Genomic DNA, 25,005 nt, shown 5'->3' with positions numbered 1-25,005 from the left:
AACTCTTGCTTTCTCTGAAGGTCCTGGACTTGGCTTAGTCCCTGTGGGTTTCCACTGTCTTAGTTTCCAGACTGCTCTCACAGATATCACACAACGGGTTGGTTTAAACAACAAGAATTTATTGCCTCATAGGTTTAGAGACCAAAAGTCCCAAATCAGGGTGTCAGTGAGGCCGTGCTTTCTCCGGGATCAGGAGTGTTCTGGTGTTACTGGACAAAGGCTTTGGATTTTTTTGCCCTATGTGCTCAATAATCAATTCCTGATACCCCGGATTTCAAAGAGAGAAAGTTTATTAGTAAGCATGTTATAGGAGAGCAGGTGGTCTAGTGATCCAAAATCTGTCTCCCCGAGTTTAGGTTGTACAAGGAAGGGAGATAAGTTATCTTCCGCTAGATACTATTATCCAGGGCTGAGGCTAGTTGATGGCTGATTTCATGAGCATTAGGGTCTTTACCCTACAAGAAAATGACCACATAGGGGGAGTAACAGCTCTTATAGTCACAGAGGCACAAGCTCAGGGCTTTTACAATCATTTCAGGTATCAGGGCAGCTGAATTATAATACAGGGACTTCAGGTATTTTCCCTCTGTTTATTCCAATATACTGGAAAGCAAAAATGAATATGATTCAGTAATCAAAATCATCCTTAAATCCTAATTTCTTGATTTCACTGATGATGGCATTATTCCTGTCACATGGCAATGTCAAAGACATCCTTCCTGTGTGGTTTTCTTTGATTCACTGTGTCTGAATTTATTCTGTTTATAAAGAACTCCAGAATACAGATTAAGGTCCACAGTTTCAGTTTGGCCACACTTACACAAGATCTTAGAAGATCCTATTCACAGATGAGTCCACACCTTAACTGATATTACATCTTCCAAGAGTCAGATTATAAATGTATTCACACCCACAAGGAGGCAGATTAAAATTTAGAACATGTCTTTTGTCAGGGTACATAACTTAATCTACCACATCCATGATCTAAAATACAACCAATCATTCAGCTGAAATATCTGAGATCTGATTTGTTTCAGAGGAACAGTAATTCCTTAGAGACTTTGAATTGTGGTATATGAGCTATGGTATTTCATGCACAAATTGTGGTATTATAAGAAATAAATGGATATGCATTAAAAGCCTGTTATTTAATACAAATTTAAATGGAAATCAAAGAAAGCATCATTCATTACTTAGGATCAAGTAAAGCCAGTTGAGGTTGTCTGAATATGGGGAAATTAAGGCGTTATAATAAAAGCTTGACTATTTATTGAAAAATAAACTAAATCAGTTTTACATATTGATTTGTAATTATTAAACAAGAATTTGCAGCACATGCGTTTTTTTCTAAAAACTGTCACAAAGGTAACCACTTCATAATAACAACAACATCCAAGAAATTGCCATTTACCTAGCAATCTTACCTGAACTGCAGATAGTAATGCAGCAAAGTCCCTCATCTTCACAATTTATTTTCACAGCATCCCGCTACTATAGCTCTTTGGAAAATACCCATCAGTATCTTCTCCTTGGTATTGCTGTGTCATTTATTTCCAAATTTCACTCTCTTCTTGCGTATCCAGAGTCACTCCCACTCTGTTAAATGAGGAGTATATTTTCACAACTTCAGAGAGCTTCCATAACCTTCACTTGAAACCTACATGGCTCTGCTTATAGATTGTGGACTGTGGGGCTGTGGTATCATCTGGCAGTCAAAGCCAGAAGATTGTGTTGTCAATTACTAAGCAAACTCCAGAAAATTAATTTTCAGTAATTATAATAATATGATGTTTAAAGGTATTATTTTAAAATATCCTTTTACAATACTTTTGTAGTCTTCTAACTCCTTACAGGTGTTCCCTGTTCCCCTTTGGGTCACTTGGAATCTACTCCTAATCCATTCCCTTGGTGGGTATCCCATTGGAAACAAACCATAATTCTCCCCCAAGGAGGGTGATTTGCACAAGATTCTAAATCAGGCTTCCTCAGCCTCAGCACTGTTGGCATTCAGCATCAATATTCGTTTGTTATGGGGGATTATTCTGTACATTGTTGGGTGTTTAGCAGCATCCTGGACTCTACTGCTCGATGCCAGGGACACCTTACCATCGCCCCTAGTCATGACAACCACAGATATCTCCAGGCATTGCCTAGTGTTCCCTGGGAAATAAAAATGTCTCTGTTTGAGAACCACTGAGATGGTTTAATGTCCTCCTCTTAACATGGCTTATGACAGGCCCTGAGCGTGGGAGGCTTGACTGAGCATCGCAACAAAGAATAAAAACAAATATAGAACACTTACACTAAAACAATTTTTATTGTTCAGTTAAATATCCCTCCTGGCTGCTACTGATAGTTATCCAGATTGTTTGCTACTTGACCAGGCACCAGAGTTAATGTGCCTTGACATTTTGAGCGAGCTGATGTAGGCAAACTACAATGAAGTTATGTAAAATTAATCAGACATGTTTCTCTCTCAATTCTAGTGCTCCATATACACACATCAATTAAAAAAAACAATCAGCTCAAACAATTAAAAGTCTATCTCTGAAAAGTATTTTTAAAGGAGATAATTATACCAGTGATTTAACCTATCCATCCTTGTTTTATGTTTTATTAAAATTTTAATAAATCAGTGTTCCTTTTTGCCTTTAAGACATTGCTAATTCATTCACACCACTTAACAACTTCAATATCTTTGAACATTCTTTTAGTTTTTTATTCTGCAATACTAAAGGCTTACTTATTTCCCAAGTTATTCTTAGTGACTAAGCATATCTCTCATTTATATATATATATATATATGTCAGCTTATCTAAATTGGAAAAAATATTTCTGATTATTCAATTAATTTTTTTGGAATCCTTTAAAATTTCAATTAGTTTAAAAGAAATTTAATCCATGTATAATAGTTTCTACTTAGAAATTTTTTATTTTGAAAAATAGATCTGAAAATAAAACACCATGAGTTCTTTCTTTTTCCTAAACCATTTGAGAGTCAGCTGCTGACACAACATCTTCTCACTCCTGAATAACTGAGTGTAGGTTCCCTACAAAAAGACACACTCTCCTACGTAACCACAATACAAGCCCAAAATCAGAAAATTCACGTTGGAACAGACCTCATTTAAGTTTCACTATTTGTATTAATAATATTTTTAATAGTAAAAAGGTTCAGTGCAGAATCATACCTTGCCTTATAACTGTCATGTTTCTTTAGTCTCCTTTAGTCTGGAAAAGTTTCTCAGCCTTTCTTTAAATTCATCACATTGATATTTTAAAGATTGCATGCCAGTTAATTTTGTCTAACACGCTTTGGTTGGCTTTGTGTCACACTTCCTCTTGATTCAATATGGGGTATGCATCCTTTGCAGGAATATGACAAATGTGTTTTCTTTTCATCCTACCTGGTGGTAGATTAGTATCTTGACTCATGATTTTACTATTGATGATTTGATTAAGGAGGAACCTTCCAGGTTTCTCCATTGTAATGAATATTTTGTGTAGAGGTACTTGGAGACCATGTAAATATTCCATTCCTCATCAAATTTTGTACCCACTGGTTTTAGCATCCATTGATAGTTTTTGAATGAACTAATTATTAATATGGGTTGCTAGTGCTGTTATAATTTCATCATTCCTTCTACATTTGTTGGTTAGCAATATACTATAAGGAAGAGCATTCTCCTCTCTCTATTTCTTTATATCACCATAGACTCATAGATTCCTAATCTATTTAATGGGTTATACTTTATTACTGTCATTATTTACTCTGATGCTTATTTCCCACTGAACCCAATAATGTATTCATCTAATTCTTTCATGAATTCACTCATTTTTAGGCAATAGCTCTTTTAGATTTTTTTCTCTCACTTTTTAGTCTGTCTTTTCTACATTGTAAAATTGTATGCCTTGCAAGAGTAATGCAATGACTCTCCTCAGATTCCGCGACCGTTTCATTTAGTGTGGGTGGAGAACAGATTCACACTCCACCTGGGTTTCTCCTACAGCAATATGGGGCTACTTTCAGAATTTACTCATGACCTGGTGATCCACAGCCGTAGTATCTCAGAAAGTCCCAAGACATGACGAAACCACACACCAGGCCTCACCTTGCCATATTCCAATTTCTTCGACCTTTTTGCCCTCAGACCACTTAATTTACAGGACTCTTGCAGCCAAAGGGATTCTAGCATTCTTTGAAGTCACATGCTCACACCAGCCAGGCTGACCTGGAGCTTCATTCATAGCTATGCTGTTGAGTCAAATATTAACTTGGTGAGGGCTAGTATTTTGGTAACTTACATTCTTGCTTAAATTTTACATGATTTTTAGTGGCTGGAGCATCATTTGAAGCAGATAAAGTACCATGAAACTACTATATCTATGATCAAACTTTCCTTTCAGTTATTATTGACTTAAGAATAAAAGTGCTTGGAAGTACCATGGAAATAGTATGGCAGCAGAGTTAAAACTTCAGTCACATTACTTTCAGATGTGTAAAAGAAAAAAGTAACCGTAATCAATTCCTGTAATACACAGTAGTGATGTTTCATAAAGTCACCATGAACACTAAATTAGCAAATACAGAACCATTGCTCTTATGGGAAATACAGGATACCTCCAAGTCTGTGGTCACCGTATTTTTATCAACCTGATCAATAATAACCATATTTTACATGTTTCTGTTAAAACTTATCTAATTTTTATATATGTATATAAATTCATAAACATGGAATTCACAGCCACTAGCACTGGAATTCACAGCCTGATGAATCTGCTCGAACACACATATTGTCTCTGTAAAGCGCATCAGAGTCTTGTGTTTAAGAAAACTGGACAGCACTTCGGTGCTACACTTGGGGACTGTTTTAGTTTTCTTGTTGTAAGACAAATACCATACAATGGGTTGGATTAAACACTGGGAATTTATTGGCTCAGAATTTTGAGCTGGAAGTCCAAGTGAAGGCATCATCAAGGCAGTGCTTTCTTTCCAGAGTCAGGTGTTCTTGGACTGGCTGCCAGTGAGCCTGGGTCCTGGGCTCCTCTGTTACATGGCATGCACATGGTGGCCATTCCTGGCCTTTCCCTTCTCTTCTGGGTTCCACTGATGTGCAGCTTTTAGCTCCTCCCTTTGGGGCTTTCTATCTGTCTGAATTTCATTTTGTTTATAAAGGACTCTACTAATAGGTTTAAGTCCCATCCTGATTGAGTTGAGCCGTAACTTAACTGACATACCCTCATTAAAACAGTCTTGCTTGCAATGAGTTCACATGCACTGAATGGAATAAGTATGAGAACATGTTTTTCTGGGGTGCATAGTTGTTAACCACCACAGGGGCCATTTTAAACAATGAAATCATCCACTAAAACTAAAAATGTAAAAACTGTGGCACTAAGTATACCGTGGAAAGGACACTTGTTTATAATATGAAAGTTGAAACAAGAAGACAGAGTGTTACCTTGTTTGACCTTGGGTGGAAATGTGGGCATCCAGTGACTCACATTTCTCACTGCTCTGTGGATATCTGTAAATGACTCTAAAAGTCAAATATGAACTTGATTTGGGGATTACAAATAAATTTCAGCAAGTTAGGTGAATTTGCAAGTACATAATTTGCAAACAAAGAAGCTTAGTTATAATTTATTTGTGTGTCCCCTTAACCTACCATGTAGCAGAGGAATTGACCCTTGTGGGCCAACCACAACTCACCCTCTTCCTTTCTAAACTTTCTCATCAGTATAACTTGCAGTCTGTTCATAAACTTATTTAAAAATATATGACCTTTTAGTTCTCTGTGGAAGATCATATCTTTCCATACTATAGCCAGGAAACAAAATTTCCAGTTAAAAATATCTTGTTCTCTTCCTATTTAAACAATTTCCTTTCAGTTTAAATATTGAATCTAGTAAAAATGGAATTCCCTATCAGGCCTGTCTAACAATTGCTCTGAAAGTCTCAGTCCATTTGGGTAAAAGCTCAGTATTTGAAGTTTCTACTCTCTATCACCTCCCAAGGTGGGACTGGATATAGGTGAACTTCATGTCATTAAGTGGAATGAGGGTCCTGGACCCTTGGTGCTCTCTGGACATGTGTGGCTCATGGCCACTGAATAGGGTTGGTCTGGGGCCAGCCATAAAGAGGCAACTGCATTTGGTATAAAATTTCATTGCTGACATAATTCATGATCTGGTCGCAAACTTGTTCAAACCGCCTGGTCTTCCCTGAGGACTTAGTGGCAGCTCAGCTCTCCCTACCATTGTCTGGGAACCCCCTTTCTACTCCCAGCCTGAGCATTCTGCTCTGCCCTGCCACCTGTTGCCACAGGGGTGACTTGGCCTGTTGCAAGGCCCTGGAAGCCTGCCAGCCTGCACAGCCTGTGTTTTCTGAATTCCTCCCCTCCAGAGCTAGGCCATGACTGTAGCTAGTCAGACACATGCAGAAATCACCTTGGGAGTTTTTAAAAATGCTGGTGCTTGGGGCTACAGGCATAGATTCTGATGTTACTGATTTTGTTGCATTAGAATATTTAAAACTTCACAAAATTATTCTAATGTAAAGCCAGGGTTAAAAACTACTGTTCTGTACTATGTCCTGAGTTCTCTCTATTCTTGGCATAAAATTAAAAATCTATTATGTCTATCTGCCTATCTATCCATTATTTATTTACCTATTCAACTATTTATATCTATCATCTGTCTAGCTAACTTTCTTAGTTATCTGCTTACCTAACTACTCTATATCTTTCTGTCTGTCATGTATCTCTGTAATCATCTATCAAGAGATACCACCAGGGTTGCATCATAATATATCACATGGAAACCAATAATAATAATTTATTATTTAAAGAGGCCTCATCTTCCTCTTGACACAGCATGTCTAGTAAGAAAAGCAAATCTCTTTTACTAGTCAACAGTTCAACATGGACGCTTCATTTGTCTTTGTGTTTTGCAGTAACAGGCAGTGTCCTCCTCCTTCTGCTACTGCCATGGATGCCTTGGAATGTTTGGGGGTAGCTAGGGAAAAGGATGCACCTTCAGAAAGGCAGATATAGAAAGCACATTAATGGTTTCCAGGATAATACCTTTATAATACTGCATTATCTAGTTCGCAGCAAGTGAGGCATTTCTGGGTCATATATATATTTATTTGAATCATGTACATCAAGGGTTATATGCTAAGGGTTACAGAACAAATGGGGAGTTAATAGAGAAAGGAAGTTTGTTTTAGAGTGACAAAGTGACTAGCCCACATTAACAAAATTGACTAGTGACTCAACCAGAGGCACAGTTTCAGTGGAAACCAAGGGAAGGTCAAGGCAGGGAGGACTGGGTGGTTTACAAGGGGCTGAATCGTCATATAGGAGCGGAGCTATCAATAGGACAGAGAAAGAACAACAAACAGGACTGTTAATTTTCTTTTTCTAGACAGCTCTGTGAAGGATACCATGTCACGTGACTTCTGACTAATAACTGAAGTATGGTAAGGAAGGGGGGTGGAGTTTCTGCTAATTGGTTGCCTGTGCTGTCATTTCTTTGTTTCACCCCTTCCCTTCTCCCCTGTAACGAAAATGCATCTGGCAAATCTAACAGCATCCATTTCCTATCTCTATCTCTGTCTCTGTCTCTCTCTTTCTTCCTCCCTTTTCCCTTATATCCTCAGGCACAAAGTCCTGGACACTCTTCCCCCGTAGTTTCCCACACCATCTTTTCTTTCCAATCAGGCTGAGGGGTTTGTGGAAGGTAAACAGATTTATTATGCATTAAAATGCTTTCTATGATTATCTTTCACAGTGACTGTTCAACAGCAAATAAAAACAAATGTAGTCACTTATAAGAATAAGCACTAATGCATAAACTCACTTTTTAATGTCTTTTGTGACTTAAGAGATATTTTAATAGCCACTAGAAGGTCTATCTGTGGTCCTCAGTCAAAAGCAGTGATGTCCTTTGGGAGCATTTAGCCATGTTTGAAGGCATGTTTACTTGTCACAGCTTGCAGGAGGATGAGGAAAGGGTGCTCCTGGCATCTGGTGAATAAAGTCCAGAGATGCTGCCAAACAGCCAGTGCACAAAACAGCCCCTCCAGCAAAGAGTTCCCCAGGCCCAAATGTCAATAGTGTGGAGTTCAGAAACCCTGTCTTATATAAATAATTTTGTCTTGAGATAATTTTACATTTCAAAGTTCTTTTCGTGTTTTCTGAGGCCTTTCAAAAACTGTTCTTCTTAATTGGTTACTTATGAGGCTTTAGGATTCAAATTGTTTCTGATTCAATTCAGCCTTCTCCGTTTCATTGTTTATTTTCTCTTCTGTGACATATACCATTATGCCCCAGATTCAAGATGGGGAAAGAGCCATAAAATGTGAAACTTATTTTGGGTCAATGACCACTGGTATAGAGGGCCAAGCCTAATTATTAATCAACTTAGGTTATAGAAATAGTTCTTGTATTGACACTAGCTGTATTTATTTAGTTTAGTTACTTTGGAATGTGTAAATATTATGCAGTCAATATGCCTCATAGGACTATTTTCTTTCACTTTTTAAAAAATACAACTGGAAGTTAATATTGTTTCAGCTTTCACTATCTCCTTTTTGTGTGCAGTTGACCTTTGTCAGGAAATATCAAGAGCAGTTGTCCACTGAAGAAAACAATAGCCCCATCCAATCTAGATAAAAAAGAAAGTTCATGCACTTTATTTTTTTTCTCCAGTCATATCAATGTATTATGCATGGAAATATGTTGTACCATATAATGCACTTTATGACTTCTTTTGGTATTCCAAAAGTATCATTATCATTTTTATTATTTTCTGCTTATTTTTGAAGACTCTGTGTGCTTTGGAGCAATGTTTTTATCCACAATATAGGCTGTACTTTTTCCTACAGTATTCTTAATGATCGTTGGTATCTACAGAAATTTTTTTTTTGGATAAACACAGATGCCTCATTTTCAGAAAAAAAAAAATCTGATTAGAAATAGATCCACATTTAGACCTTGTCAGAATTCATGGATTTGGATTGATTTCTGGTGCACCATTTACAAAATGGCAATCTCCAGTTTTCCAGTTTCCCACAGTATATCAATAAATAATTCACAACTTTATCCTCAGGTAAACAAGATCCTTACCTAAACTATTAGCTTCAGCAACTTTCTCTTCTGGCTTATTTAAACAAATAGCATGAGTTGGTCTCAAAAATGTAAAACCACCTGTAATTCCTTCCTCTAGACATTTAGAAGAAAAATCAGTGTAAAATATTTGCAATTACATCTGATTTTGCCAACTTTGTGTGACTCAGCAACTCTCATGAGAAGGTCCTGGCTGATCTTTGAAGGTTTTTGAGATTCCAGGAATGGAGAATGGAAGAGCAAGACGGCAGTTGTCTCTTACTGTTTCTTAAAACATCAAATAATACCTTGCATATATACACTGTTTTATATTTTAGTGAATATACTATATTGACTCATTTTATTCCTCCAGACAACTGTGGTACACTGCAATTATAGTTTTAAACATAGAGAAAATATGGTGCAGTCAAGTAAAATCAAATTCTTGGAAGTGGGCTACATAGCACTGGAACCCAGGTCCTCCAAAGCACGTTCCTTCTTTCACACTGCCTCTTTCCCCTGAATATTTGCCTAATATATAGGGAACACTTAATAACAGATTTTTAAATGAATGCATGCTTAGGCTTACAAGAAGAATCATTGTGTTTTTTTGACTTTTAAAATAAAAGCTTCTTTTGTGTTCGTCATATACAAACTGTAAGAGAGATTATTAAACTAAGTTTCAAATCCCAAGCCTGCTGCTAACAAGATGTGTGTGCTCAAGAAATTAATCTCTTTGGCACTTCTATTTTTGGAAAAATAATTGGGGAGAGGGCATTTGAATAGATACTGTGCAGGATCATGTTCATTCATAAATGTTTAGGGTCTTAAATTTAACTGAGCAGAACAAAGCTTTAGTTCAGAAAGTTTTTGAATAATACCATAAGGTAATTCAGTTTTGTAGTTGTTTTGTAAACCAAGTATTATTGATTTACAAATTTCACATGGCTTGTGTGGCAGCTTTTCTTAGTAAAATTAGATAGGTTCTTATTATAGGCACTCCTGGGATTAGCAAATGCACAGTTAATAATCTATCCTGATAAATGAAATGTGTTAGGTAATACTGGGCCTTTCTTGGAGACTCTTATTTATGTATTTTTGCTAATTCTGTTTATTTGGCTTTTAATTCAAAGTGCCACATTTTTCACTTACATTCGATAGAATGATTCAGTTATGGAAGAGAAAATGTAAAGCTTATCTCTCAGCTGATCATTCTTCAAAATTTTATTTCCATTATTCATCCAAGAATCTGCTGAGTCCCCACTAAGGACCTGATACTTCCTGAGGCTGTAGGAACTTAGAGGCAGATGTAGCCTCTGGTTTCAAGGTGTTGCAAGAATGGAGAGGTGACTTCTCCCTCGTGCCTGAGAAGATACTTAGGAAATATGTCATAGCTGAGATGATACTTAAACTGGGTCTTAAAGAGATGAGTATTCCAGGTAGCAAGGTAGTTTTGGTATGGACAGCAAAATGAATAATGACACAGATGCATGAAACAATTGTGAGTTTAAGAAAAGGGAGGTAATCAGTAAGTTAGATGCATCAGCATGCAGTGGTACATCTCAAGATAAGGCACTAGAGAAGCAGGTGGGGACCGGCGGTAGAGGCCCATGAATCCATGTTTTATATTTTGTCATGCAGACCTTGTGGAGGAGTGAAGAGCTTAAGTTGGGAAGTCCCATTCTCAGGGATGTGTTTTAGAACACTTTTTAGAACACATCCAGGGAGGCGATTTTGATATGATAGGCGATATGATAAAGTAGGGTTGGAGCAGAAGAGATGATGATGGCATACATTAAGGAAAGTTAATAGGACTCGTTTATCAATTGGAGATGAGGTTTTAAAGAAAGACAGTGGTGCTTTGAAATGGTTAGTAGTCAGCTAGTAACTTAGATTTTGTTAGATAGGTATAAAAATGTCACTAAATAGTTACAAAGTGTTATTTGAAATTAAAGATGTATCTCTTTATTCTGACTCCATCATCCCAAAATTGAAGGTCTGATTAAAGAACAAAGTGCTTTTCTGCAATATAGAAAGATTCGTTTTAACTGTTCCAAAGGACATTGACTTGTAACCTTAAGTCCGAAATATGTTTATTATTCACAGTATCTGTTAGAATATTTGTTGCAGAAAACTAGCTTTGTTCACTTAAAATTATAAAACATGTTTCATATAGGAATTTGAGTAGGCCAATAATTTGGACATAGTTAAGTTTTGATCACCTCACTGTTATAGATAAATTCAAACAAAGCCATATCTTTTGGACAAATGTTATTTTCAATAAAATTAAGTGATTCTAAAAAATTAACTTGAGTGCTTGCTTCGGCGGCACATATACTAAAATTGGAACGATACAGAGAAGATTAGCATGGCCCCTGCGCAAGGATGACACGCAAATTCGTGAAGTGTTCCATATTTAAAAAAAAAAAAAAATTAACTTGAAAATAAAATACCAAATCTGAAATTTTAGTGGCCAGTTCCAAAACAAATGAAGAAAATGACACACAACAACAGGGATTTCCTGCCCAGAGGAAAGCCAGAACTAGACCTACAGCCAACCTGGTCTTTATTCATTCATTCATTCTTCCATGAATCTGTGCATCCAATCTCTCATTCATTCATTACATTTTTCAGTCAGAAGCCCATATGATCACAGCAGTAGACTAATCTTTCTCTGGAAAGAGAAAGAAAAGCAAGACACTATTTTTAGATCAACTATTCTCCACAGGAGAGTGTCTATATGTCATAAAGAATTCCTCATCAGAATTTTTGAGACTCACTATATAATTCTACAAAGAGGCATTTACCATTGCATGGGTTAATTCACTCACTTGTTTAAGTGTGGAACTGACTTCTGACAACTGGTAAAGGCATAACATGAGCCTTCTTATGTTCTGCTCTGAGGCCTCTGGCCCAGGGAAGCTGGAGTTCCCTAGGTAACTTTTGGAATGATGAGTTAACAGTCCTTAGCTGCCAAGTAGGGGGCCCACATAAAGGACCTGGTTTAAGGTTCAGCCTCCACCAGCCAGACACCTGAGAGGAGTAATGAGGTGTTTAGCATTTGAAAGAGATGGAGACAACTCTCTCCTCAGGCATGGTGAAGGAGGAGCTTTTGACCTGATTTTTGGCAGGTGTTCTTCTATAAAAGCAGCATGAAAAAAGGAGAGGAAATGCATGGAATAGTGAGCTATGAAAAAAGGTGAGAGCTGAAGAAAACTGTGGAGAGAACAGAGATAATTGAGTGTTTCAAGTGAGTAATGACACTACTAAATGATTGAAATTCATTAGAGAGCACTAATTTCACAGATTTAAGTAATAACTGACAATTACAATTTTAAGATAAAAAATCAATGTCTATAATATATTTATTTTCTTTTGGAGCCTTCATTAAAAAGTGCAGGACTCCCTGTATTCCCAAATACAGCAACAAAGACATCCTAATGTGTTTAATGAGACAGATGTAGGTCTATCAAATTATTTAATAAGTGTTTACATTTTATGAAATTATGTTTTCAGAGAGAACCTTTCATGGATTTGTAGCAATTTCTTGCTGGGCACTGTCTGTCCTTTGACAAGTGTTTATCAAACACTATTGCTTGAATTTGAATGGATGTATTTTTAGGGGTGCCTAAAGTGTCTTTCTTTTCCTTTTCTTTTTACTCTGTTCTTTTAATAAGCAAAAATTTAAAACCTAGAAGTCATAAATGCAAATATGATTAGTCCTTCACTATTGTCAGTTGTGATTTCTCTCAAATGTTATTTTAAGAAAACATTCAATGGTCTTTTTTATATTGAATTTAATTGTCTATTATGTCTACCATTTCTGCCAGCCTTTCTTTGCCCAGAATTTTTAACTGCATCATAAAGTCAGATCTGCCCTAAAAGATTCAAGTATGTAACTGTTAATATTCTAAAGGGCACACCTCAGATAAAAGTAAAAATAAAAGAGGAGAGAATCTAAAAGTCATTGGAGGAAGGGCAGCATTATTAAGTACATAAAGCCTTGAAGAGGATTACTTAAAGAGATACAACTGAATTTGCTGTGTAAGATTCAGAGCGATTGCCAAAAACAGTCTGTATTCCTTTACCTTGAGACTCACTTTATAGATGATGTAATGTCTTGAGTTGTTATCAGTTCAATGCTGGGGATAGAAAGAACACCTCTTGTAGAAGCAATAATTCTACTGCCCATACATCAGATTATATTCTTCCCTTTCCCCATTCTTTGGATGTCCACTCAGTGATGTTAAGTAGCACCGAGAAGGCCCATGCTACCCCATACCATTATCAGGTGGGGGAAGGTCTTCAGTTAATGCTTAAGGAGAATAAAAGCAGAATTTATCAGATTGGAGAAGTGTCCCTCTAAATATTATTGAAGTAAGCTGATTTTGGAATGTTCTAACCAGTGAATGCTGATATTCCCGATCTCAGTGTTGCACAAATTTAAATTATGGTGTGTTTAATGTAGTGCCTTTTAGCCAGATGTGTGGTATTGCATTTGGTTTCACGAAATTTGGCATTTTTATAGTTGTAGTTACAGTAAGAAGTTTCAAGGGAATCATTTTAAGGTGTATATTTTACTTCTTAGTCATAGCTTGGCTTCTAGTTCTATTTATAACGTTCACTTAGCTTTAATTTTGTGACTAAAGTTGAAATATTTTCGAGGCTGTCTCTGTGTTCTAATTGTTCTTGGCTTCGATAGGCTGTGGCAGAGCCAAGCAGAGCAGAGAAGTAAGTCCTAAATAAAAATCAGAATATATTGAATTAGCCAAATGCTTTCCCCTTTAGTTAGTTAGGAAATGCTCTGGCATTTTGCCAATTTGAAACAAATTTCTGTTTTTCTTTATTGCTGTCTCTTTTCTATCACTTGATAAAATATTCAACATTTATCATGTGCATTAAAAGAAATGGAGATATTTTTTCATTACAAAAGTTGAGTCATATATGCCAGATGGATTTCAAATGACTGTAGCAACAAGTTACGGAATTATATAAGTAGGAAAGCAGCAGTTGTTCTCCTTGTGAATTAAGTTATGATATTCATTATGCACTCACTAAATGGGGTGGAGGTAAGGGGAATGGAAAACAACGTAAATTACAATTTTTAATCCTTCCAAGGATTAAGTTTCCAATTTATATCTTACAGAAATAAATATCGCAGAATGCCATTATTGGAAAGTACTTATTTTTTTTCCAAACCAAACATCTACTCAATTCATAGATTCTCCCAACAAAAATCCCTACAAAGTTCTTTCTTTTGAATTGGGGAACTCACTAACGGTTGTGAGACAACGATTTCCATCTTTGAGCAGCCTTAAATGTAAACAAATTCCTGCCTACTCTGGTGTTAAATGTAAATAAATTTCTACTTATTCTGAAACACTATCTCTCTCTACCTCAGTGGAATTCCTCTTATTTCTTGTGCTATCCTTTCTGGAAACATTGAAGAGGTTTAAAGCTTTTCTGAATGAAACAACTCCTTATATTTGAGAATTGTTATTGTATGTCTGCCCTAGGACTTTGCTCCATTTTCCGACTCACCTCCCTAAGGAAGGTCTCCCCATCTCTCACTGCTAAGCTCCGTTTCTTCGTCTTCTGTCCAACCTGCCAACCCCAACCTCAAGTTGCTCACAACTGGGTCTAGCATGTTAGGGATAGTCTGAAGAGGTTGAGTGAATTGGAGTTGTTAATTCTTTTTCTTATGAATACTGACATTAATAAAGTCAGAATTGCCTTAACTCTTGAAATAATAATTATACTATTGATTTATAGTTAACTTATAATGGAGCAATTTTTAAAGTAACTGTTTTATGCCCCATCTAATATTTATGGATTTGCATTATAAATTAAGAGCTCAAGACTTTACACGTATTTCCTTTATGTTAAGATCATTTTTCTGAGTAAAATAATGTTTATAAAGATCAAGTAAAAAAGAAAATAATAGAAAAAAATTGGAGGATAGCAAGGTTGAGGATATAGTCTTCTTTTTCTTTTTTATTGTTATTTTGGAGGTTCTATTATTGTTGATAATATTTGTGCCCTCACATCAAAAAGATCACATTAGTCTTAAGATTTTCTTCTAATTTGTCGAGATCAAAATTCTCTTTTCTAACCCATAGACTATTCTTTCCAGATCTTATCATTTTTAACATCCATAGCCAAATCCTTATCCAGGTTGACAGAACTGATAAACGGGACCACATCAAGGAAAGAATCCATGGCCTACCTTGCCATGCTTCCCCAAAGTCATTGTCAGCTACACTTGTGCGTTAATCATCCATCCTTGGTTGGTGTTGGTTAAATGTCTATCAGAATCAACTGCCAGCACTTCATAACCAACAGTCTAAGGACTTATGCCGGTCAGCAGGAATTTTATTTTTATTTTTTATTTATTTTATTTTTTTTTACATGGGCAGGCACCGGGAATTGAACCCGGGTCCTCTGGCATCGCGGGCAAGCATTCCTGCCTGCTGAGCCACTGTGGCCCGCCCAGGAATTTTATTTTTAATCTAAAAAACATGCATTCTGAAAAATATTAGTTCTTAGAATGTTGAAAGAATGGTAACAAAACACTTTCAGCCCATTTGTCTGGGGAATAGTTGTCTGAGGAAAGAATTAGACTTCTGCCAAAGCAATTGAGTGAGGGAAGGGAGGAAACTGTTTTGTGGGGCCCCAGTGGGGATGAAGACTAAATTACCTACCCTTCCCATCCCCATATCTCATAATTCTAAATATTCTGCAATCAGGAGCTCATTGCCTGCCAATATAGGGATCCCTTCCCAGGCCTCTGATATTCATGGCAATATTCTTTCCAGTCTCTCAGATGTCACAATTCCTAAAGATATAGAACTCCTTCAGAACTCTTATGGCCAAGACCTCAGAATTTTGTTGGGCTATTCATCCAGGCCAGGAGATGTGGGCCAATTAATAAAAACCAGAAAGAAAGGCTCTTAAAATAATCTTACCTGAGTCTTCTGGGGAAGATGGCAGATTGGGGAACTTCAGGACTCACTCCTCCAACACAGCTAGTAGATAGGTTGGAACTGTTTCAGACAACTGTTCTGGAGAGCGCTATACAGCATCTTGGAAAGAGTGGGAAAAGTAGACTGAGAAACCACAGTAAAGAACTATGAGTAACTTGCTCTGCGGCAGCTGCCAACACCCATCCCCGACCCTTGATGCAGGCTGCCTTGAAGTAAGGATCCTGGCTGGCTGCTGTGGACAGATAGGATCATGGAAGCCTTCTTCCCCCCAAAATGGGGTGGTCATGGCTGAGATCTGATCATGGCTTTTGATTGGTAAATCCTGATCTCTGGGTGTAGGTTCTGAGCTTCTATTTCAGCCGGCCTTGGAAAGGGATGGCTGCAGCCATTGTTTCAACCCTGCCACCTACAGGGCAGAGGCAGTGGAGATTTAAAGATGCTGGGACTTCTTAGGGCTGAAGGGTACCATTCTGCTGAGAAGGCCTGGAAAGTGATCTTTGGGAAGTTGTCAAAAGGGCTTTTGGCATTTTTCTTGACCCTCTTCCCAGGACTCTTTGGAGCTGGTTTATACCTCTTCATGGGTCACTAGACCTATTGGGAAATTCTGACTTGGGAAAGTCGTCTCTGGGGAGACTCTTCTCCAAGAATTTGCCCTCCAGGAGAAACTAGCTAGTGGCAATGAAAGGAGTGTGAAAAAACAAAAACTATAGTGGCAAAACAAAAACAAACAGATCGATATCCCTAGAGAAGAAACAGAGGAAAGGAAGCTTTCCCCTGGTGTTTAAACAATTGCACAAATAGGAGCGCATGTCCTGGGCAAGAATTCGATGAAGAAGAGCTAACAGTTAAACATGGGCAATTTTAAAGATCTAGAATAAGTTGAACCAAGAGTCAAAGAAGAATCTTAACACAAAGCCAATCAACAGTAAAATCCTAGGCAAGAGAGAGAAAATGAGTTTCAAATTAAACTCATCAAGGTAATCAGATGTATAGACATCAATCAGCAAAATATTATAAGCCATGCTAAGAAGCAGGAAGATATGGCCTATTATTTAATTTTTTAGGAAAAAATTATAACTCCAGAGGAGGCACTGAATTTGAATGAGGTAATCGAAGGTGTTCAATGAAATCTCCTAAATCAATTTAAGGAGATGTAGCAAGATACTACTAAAGAAATAAAGGATATTAAGATGACACTGGATGAGTATAAAGAAGAATTTGCAAGTATTTCCATAACAAATTATGGAAATGAAAGTCACAATAGAAGAGATTAAAAACACCTAGAAGCATGCAAGAGTAGACTTGAGTAGGCACAAGAAAAAATCAGTGAACTAGGAGACAGGACAACTGAGATAAAAGAAAAGATAAAGAATGGAAGAAAATAGAGCAAGTCTAAGGGATTTGAATGACAGCATAAAATGGACAAACATAAATGTCATTGGTATCCCAGAAGGAGAAAATAATGGAACAGGGGCAGAAAGAATATTTAAGGAAATAATGACCAGCGTTTCCCAATTCTTCTGAAAGACATGAATAAATATGTCCAAAACTGCAACACACTCCAAACAATAAATCCTAATAGACCTACTCTGAGGCGTATACTGATCAAAAGGCCAAGTGCCAAACAAAGATAGGGAGAGACTCCTGAAAGCAGCGAGAGTAAAAGAATTCATTACATAAAAGGGAAGCTCAATAAAATTAAGTGCCATTTTGTTATCAGAAACCATGAAGGCAAGAGGGTAGTGGTATGAAATGTTTAAGGTACTAAAAGAGAAAATACTTCCAGCAAAGAATTCTTCGTTTGGAAAAACTTCCCTTCAAAAATGAGTGATAATTCATGACTCCTAGAGATCGACCTGACATGGCACTGCGGGATCAGTAATGCCTATCTGAACAAAAGGGGGAAAAGGAATTTAACAAAATAAGATAAGGTGTCAGTGGCTAAGAGATTTCAAATAGAGTTGAGAGGCTACTCTGGAGGTTACTGTTATGCAAGCTTCAGCTAGATATTGCTAATTGCCATGGTATGTCAAACCCCAATTAACAATATTCTTGTAAATCCTAAGGAATACCCAGGACTCTATCTGAAACTCTATAAAAGCTTCATTCACTGCATTTATTTTTCAGAAACCTAAAACCTCCAGGTGGTTCCTAGACCAGATAAGCCCTGAAATCCAGAGTTACCAGTCTCTCCAAGAGCATCAACCAGTTGCGTCCCCGGCCCCATAATGTCAATACCCCTTTTCAGCATGAAGAATTTAGAATGGTCATTGCCCAAATATACCTGAAGACTGGGAGAAGGATTAAAGGAGAAGAAGTTATAACAGAGATGATAAGATTTAACAAATGAGTATAACTACTCAATCATTATGCTGATATTTCTCTTTAGTCTTCAGTGTCTTCGAGCAGTTAGAAGGGAATACTTGAAATTGTGGAACTGTAATCTATACCATACTTTGACATTTGTTCTATACTACTTATTAAAATGTATGTTGAAATTTATTGCATTTTTGTATATATGTTATATTTCACAATTTAAAAATGTTTGAAAATGAATGATAGTTAAAAATATTCACAGATAAACAGAAATTGAGAGAGTTTGTCAGCAAGAAATCTACCCTGCAAGAAATACTAAAGGGAGTTCTGCAGGCTGAAAGGAAAGTACAAGAGAGAGAGGCTTGAAGGAAAGTGTAGAAGTGAAGATTACCAGTAAGGGTAACTAAAAGGGTTAAAAGAAAGGCATACATAGCCACAGGGTAAAGTGGTTGAAGGAAGTACTGCCTTTAGAGTAGCTACATTGAATCTTAATGGGCTAAACTCCTAGTCAAAAGACACAGCTTTGCAGAATGGATAGAAAAGTATGATTCATCTGTATGCTGTCTGCCTTAGACCCAAAGACACAAATAGGTTGGAGACTTCAATACACCGCTCTCAACAATAGATAGAACATCTAGACAGAGAATTAATAAGGAAATAGAGAACTCAAATCATATGACACATGAACTCAACATATCAAAACCTGTGGGATGCAGCAAAGAAAGTGCTGAGAGGGAATTTTACAGCCTTAAAAAAAGGGAATTTTTTAACCAAAAAGTGAAAGGTTGGAAAAAGATACTCCATGCAAACAGTAACCAAAAAAGACCTGTGGTAGCTATACTAATATCAGACAAAACAGACTCTAAATGTAAAACAGTTATATGAGACAAGTAAAGACACTATCTGTATAATAATAAAAGCAGCAATATACCAGGAATAAATAGCAATCATAAATATTTATTCATCTAACCATGGTGCCCAAAATACATGGAGCAAACACTGGCAAAACTGAAAGGAGAACAGACATCTCTACAATAGTAGTTGGAGACTTCAATACACCACTCTCAACAATAGATAGAACATCTGGAGGATCAATAAAGAAACAGAGAACTCGAATCATATGACACATGAACTCAACACATCAAAACCTGTGAGATGCAGCAAAGGAAGTGCTGAGAGGGAATTTTACAGCCCTAAACCTACAGTAAAAAAGAAGAAAGAGCTAAATCAAAGACCTAACTACACAACTTAAGGAATTGAGAAAGGGCATCAAACTAATCCTAAAGCAAGCAGAAGGAAATGAATTATAAGGATTAGAGCAGGAATAAATGAAATTGAGAATTAAAAAACAATAGAGAGAATTAACAAAACCAAAAATTGATTCTTTGAGAAGATTGATAAAATTGACAAACCCTTAGATAGACTGACAAAGAGAAAAAGAGAGAAGATGCAAATAAATAAAATCAGAGATGAGAGGGAGAACATTACTACTGACCCCATAGGTATAAGAATGATCATAAGATGTTACTGTGAACAACTGTATGTCAACATATTAGATGAAATGGACAACTTCCTAGAAACCCATGAATAATCTATACTGGCTCAAGAAAAGATAGAAGACCTCAACGGACTAATTAGAAGTAAAGAGATTCAATCAGTCATCAAAAGGCTCCCAACAAAGAAAACCCCAGGACCAGATGGCTGCTTAAACTCTTCCAGAAATTTAAAGAGAAGGGAACATTACCTAACTCATTCTATGAAGCCAATATCACCCTAATAACAAAGTCAGATAAAGATATTACATGAAAAGAAAACTACAGACCAATTTCTCTAACGACTATAGATGCAAAAATCCTCAACAAATACTTGCAAATCAAATCCAATAGTGCATTAAAAGAATTATATACCATGACCAAGTAGATTTTATTCCAAGTATGCAAAGGTGGTTCAACACAAGAAAAATCAATTAATATAATATACCATATGTTCTAGTTTGCTAGCTGCCGGAATGCAATATACCAGAAACGGAATTACCTTTAAAAAGGGGAATTTAATGAGTTGCTAGTTTACAGTTCTAAGGCTGAAAAAATGTCCCAATTAAAACAAGTCTATAGAAATGTCCAATCTAAGGCATCCAGGGAAAGATACCTTGGTTCAAGAAGGCTGATGAAGTTCAGGGTTTCTCTCTCAAGGGGAAGGGCACATGGCAAATACAGTCAGAGTTTCTCTCTCATCTGGAAAGGTGCATGTTGAACACAGTCAGGGTTCCTCTTTCATCTGGAAGGGCACGTGGCGAACACACCATCATCTGCTAGCTTCTTCTCCTGGCTTCCTGTTTCATGAAGCTCCCCGGGAGGCATTTTCCTTCTTCATCTCCAAAGGTCACTGGCTGGTGGACTCTCTGCTTCTTGCAGCTGTATCATTCTGTTCTGCTCTCTCTGAATCTCCTATTCTCCAAGATGTTTCCTCTTTTATAGGACTTCAGAAACTAATCAAGACTCACCCAAATGGGTGGAGACATGTTGTCACCTAATCCAGTTTAACAGTCACTCTTGATTGGGTTACATCTCCAGGGAGATGATCTAATTACAGATTAAAACACAGAGTATTGAATAGGGATTATTCTGCTTTTACGAAATGGGATTTATATTAAAACATGGCTTTTCTAGGGGACATACATCCTTTCAAACCAGCACACTGTATTAACAGATGAAGGTGAAAAGTCAGATGATCGTCTGGATTGGTACAGAAAAGGCATTTTGGAAAATCCTGTATCCCATCTTGATAAAAGCACTTTGAAAGACAGGAATAGAAGGACACTTCCTCAACTTGATAAAGTACATATATGAAAAAAACACAGCTAAACAATCATACTCAATGGTTAAAGACTGAAAGTTTTCTTCCTAAGATCTGGAACATGACAAGGATGCCCATGGTCACCATTGTTAGTCAACATTGTGTTAGAAATTCTAGCCAGAGCAGTTAGGCAAGGAAAAAAGTTAAAAGGCAATCAAATTGGAAAGGAAGACGTAGAACAAACTATTTGCAGATGACATGATCCTATACAGAGAAAGTTCTGAAAAATCTACAACAGAGCTACTAGAGCAAAGGTAGGATGCAAGATCCACATGCAACAATCAGTGGGTGTTTCTTTATACTGGTGATGAATAATCTGAGGAGGAATTGAAGAAAATTGTCCATTTACAATAGCAACTAAAAGAATCAAATATCTAGGAATAAATTAACCAAGATGCAAAGGACCTGTACACAGAAAACTACAAAATATTGCTAAAAGAAATAAAAGAAGGCTGAAATAAGTAGGAACTATCCCATGCTCATAGATTGGAAAACTAAATATTATTAAGATGTCAATTCTCCCCAAATTGAATTAGTGATTCAACACAATCCCAGTCAAAATTCCAATAGCCTATGTAATGGTTAGATTCATGTGTCAGTTCTGCCAAGTGATGGTACCCAGTTATCTGGTCAAGAAGGCACTGGCCTGTTACTGTGAGGACATTTCATGGACATACTCATCCCTATTTTGACTGTCTCTATGGCTGATTACATCTACAGTCAACTAAGGGAAGTATCTTCTGCATTGAGAGATGTTTAATCCAATCAGCTGAAGGCTTTTAAAGGAGAAGTAGTAACCTTAGCAGTCAGAAGAGAGAATTTTTCAGCTCCACTGAAGCCAGCAAGCCTCTCCTGGGGAATTCATCACAGACCTTCAGCGTGTCCTATGAAATCTGGACTCATGTGTCCCCATATTTGTGTGAGACACTTTTTAAAATCTCATATTTACAAATATCTCCTGTTGGTTCTGTTTTCCCTAGAGAACCCTGACTAATACAGCCTAGTCTGCAGAAATGGGAAAGCCAATTACCAAATTTATTTGGAAGGGTAAGGGGCCTTGGATAGCCAAAAACATCTTAAAAAAGAAGAATGATGTTGGAGGACTTACTTTTCTTGACTTTAAAGTATATTACAAAGGTACAGTGGACCAAACAGCATGGTACTGGCATAAAGATCAATATATTTGTTAATGGAATCAAATTGAGAATTCAGAAGCAGACCCTCACATCTGTGGCCATTTGATATTTGTCAAGGCTGCCAGATCCCCTCAACTGGAACAGAATAATCTATTCAGCAAATGTTGCTGGGAAAACTGGACTCCATGTGCCAAAAATGAAAGAGAACCCCTATCTGACACCTTATAAAAATTTAATTCAAAATGGATCAAAGACCTAAATATAAAAGCCAGAATCGTATAAATCCTAGAAGAAAATGTAGGGACGCATCTTCAAGATCTTGTGTTAAGCAATGGTTTCTTATACTCTACACCCAAAGGATAAGCACCAAAAGAAAAAAATAGATGAATGGGACCTCCTCAAAATTGAAAACTTTTGTGTTTCAAAGGACTATGTCAAGAAAGAGAAGAGGCAGTCTACTTGATGGGAGGAAATATTTGGAAATCACATGTCTGATAAGGGCTTAATATCCAGAATGTATAAAGAAATCCTACAATCTAACAATAAAAAGACAATCTAATTAACTAATGTACAAAAGACTTGAATAGACATTTTTCCTAAGAGGAAATACAAATAGCCGAAAAGCACATGAAAAATGCTCAACTTCACTAGCAATTAGGGAAATGTAAATCAAAACCATAGTAAGATATTATTTCACACCTACACCACTGTTAAGAAAACTGTAAATGTTGGAAAGAATGTGGAGTAAAGGAATATTCATTTGCTGCTGGTGGGAATGTAAAATGGTACAATCACTGTGGAAGAGAGTTTGTTTCCTCAGTCCTGCTACTAGGCATATGCCCAGAAGAACTGAAAGCAGAGACACAGACATGTGCATGCTGATGTTCATAGTGGCATTATTCACAATTGCAAAACAAACAAACAAAAAGGAAGCAACCCTAGTGCCATCAATCGATGAATGGATAAACAAAATGTGGTATGTACATATGATGGAATGTTCAGCTCTAAGAAGGAATGAACTCCTGATTCATGTGACATAGATCAACATTGAGGACATAATGTTGAGTGAAATAAGCCAGACACAACCTGTTTTATGATTTTGCAGATATGAGCTAATTATAATAAGCACACTCATTGAGTTAGAGTTTGAAATATAGGTTACCAGGAGACAGAATGAGGGTAGAGAATGAGAAGCTGTTGCTTAACTTGTGCAGCATTTATATTTAGGTTGATGTAAATGTTTGGAAATGGATAGAGAAGATGTTAGCACATTATCGTGAGTATAGTTAAAAGTCCTGATGTATGTATGTGATTGTGGTTGAAAAGGGAAGTTTAGGGTTGTGTATGTCACTAGAAGAAAAGTTATAGGATAAAACATGGGTCTGTATAATAAATGAATCCTGTGGTGGACAATGACTGTGATTAATAAAACAAATGTAAGAATGTTCTTTCATAAACTAGAACAAATGTACGTCACTATTCAAGATGTTAATAATAATGCAGTATATGGGAAAAAATAGATCTTATGCAAACTATGGACTATAGTTAGTAGTAATATTTTAATAATATTGCATCAGTTTTAACAAAGGTGCGACACCAATGCTGTGTCAATATAATATGGGGTTTTTCTTTTTGGAGTAATGAAAATGTTCTAAAATTGACTGTGATGATGAATGTCCATGCCAATGATTGTACACTTTGGATGGATTGTATGGTATGTGGTATAATACAGTAAAACTTCCTAAAAAAATTTAAACCCAAAAAAAGCCAGAAGAGGGCTCACCATCCAGGGGCAGGGAAGCCCACAGGCAAGTCCTCAGCACATCAGTTACAGGCTGTCTATCATGCATGTGTATACACAAGCTATGCACCTCCAAGCCACAGGACTTTCCAGAAAGTTCCTTGGGATTCATAGGGAGACGAAGCCTTGAACTCACAAGCAAACATATTTCAAAAAGCCATTACATTAGGAGACAGATTTAAACAAGGGAGAATGGCAGTGTTGTGAGCCCATCTACACTCACCTTTGCTGGCACCTGCTTTCCCTTGCCTGCCTGGGCACACCCAAGGAATTAACACACCCAGAGGCGGCTCTCAATCAGTGACTCATCTAAGTGAAGTCTGTGCATAAATACTCCATATTCCTTTGCCCTCAGGTGGGAGAGTTGAGGTGTGTTCCACTTTGCCTTCACTCCGCCCCCTCCCTGGGGAGGGGAAACTCAAATCACCCAAGTGGGAGTTGGGGGGAGGAGGTTGGGGGGAAGGGATCCACTGAATAGCCAATGCTCTTTTCTCCACCTTTCCCTGTCTTGATTCATACTCACCTATTTCGGCTTCCCTAGGATCCCCTTCCAGATTAACTCTCTGCACTGGAATCCTTGTCTCAGGGTGTCTCAGTCTCCTGGGACTGCCATAATTAAGCACCACCCACTGGTTGTCTTCAAACACCACAAATGTATTGTCTCCCCACTTTGCAGCTCAGAAGTCCAAAATCAGGGTGTGTCAGGGTCAGGCTCCCTCTGAAGCCTGTTATGCTCTGGCAGGGGCCGGCAATCCCAGGTATTTCCTGGCTGTGGCATGATTCAGTCTCTGCCTCTGCCACAT

General features: G+C 37.2%; 2 long non-coding RNA genes and 1 other non-coding gene across 4 annotated transcripts in view; 2 read left to right on the top strand and 1 right to left on the bottom strand.

The window, feature by feature from the left end:
* The window catches only part of LOC143670722 (uncharacterized), a 262,410-nt gene that overhangs the window by 84,039 nt on the left and 153,366 nt on the right, over nucleotides 1-25,005 (top strand). The gene's annotated exons all lie outside the window — the stretch shown is intronic.
* On the bottom strand, nucleotides 1,431-25,005 carry LOC143671622 (uncharacterized). The gene is made up of 3 exons (XR_013169616.1): nucleotides 24,726-25,005; nucleotides 16,076-16,192; nucleotides 1,431-1,596 (listed from the first exon to the last, which is right to left on the bottom strand). It is a non-coding gene; the product is annotated as an uncharacterized LOC143671622 (long non-coding RNA).
* LOC143672206 (U6 spliceosomal RNA) lies at nucleotides 11,424-11,530 on the top strand. Its single transcript, XR_013169675.1, has one exon. It is a non-coding gene; the product is annotated as a U6 spliceosomal RNA (small nuclear RNA).

The sequence above is a fragment of the Tamandua tetradactyla genome, chromosome X, assembly GCF_023851605.1.
Source record: "Tamandua tetradactyla isolate mTamTet1 chromosome X, mTamTet1.pri, whole genome shotgun sequence".
NCBI classification, from domain to species: domain Eukaryota; kingdom Metazoa; phylum Chordata; class Mammalia; order Pilosa; family Myrmecophagidae; genus Tamandua; species Tamandua tetradactyla.
This window is presented reverse-complemented; position numbering and strand designations above follow the sequence as displayed.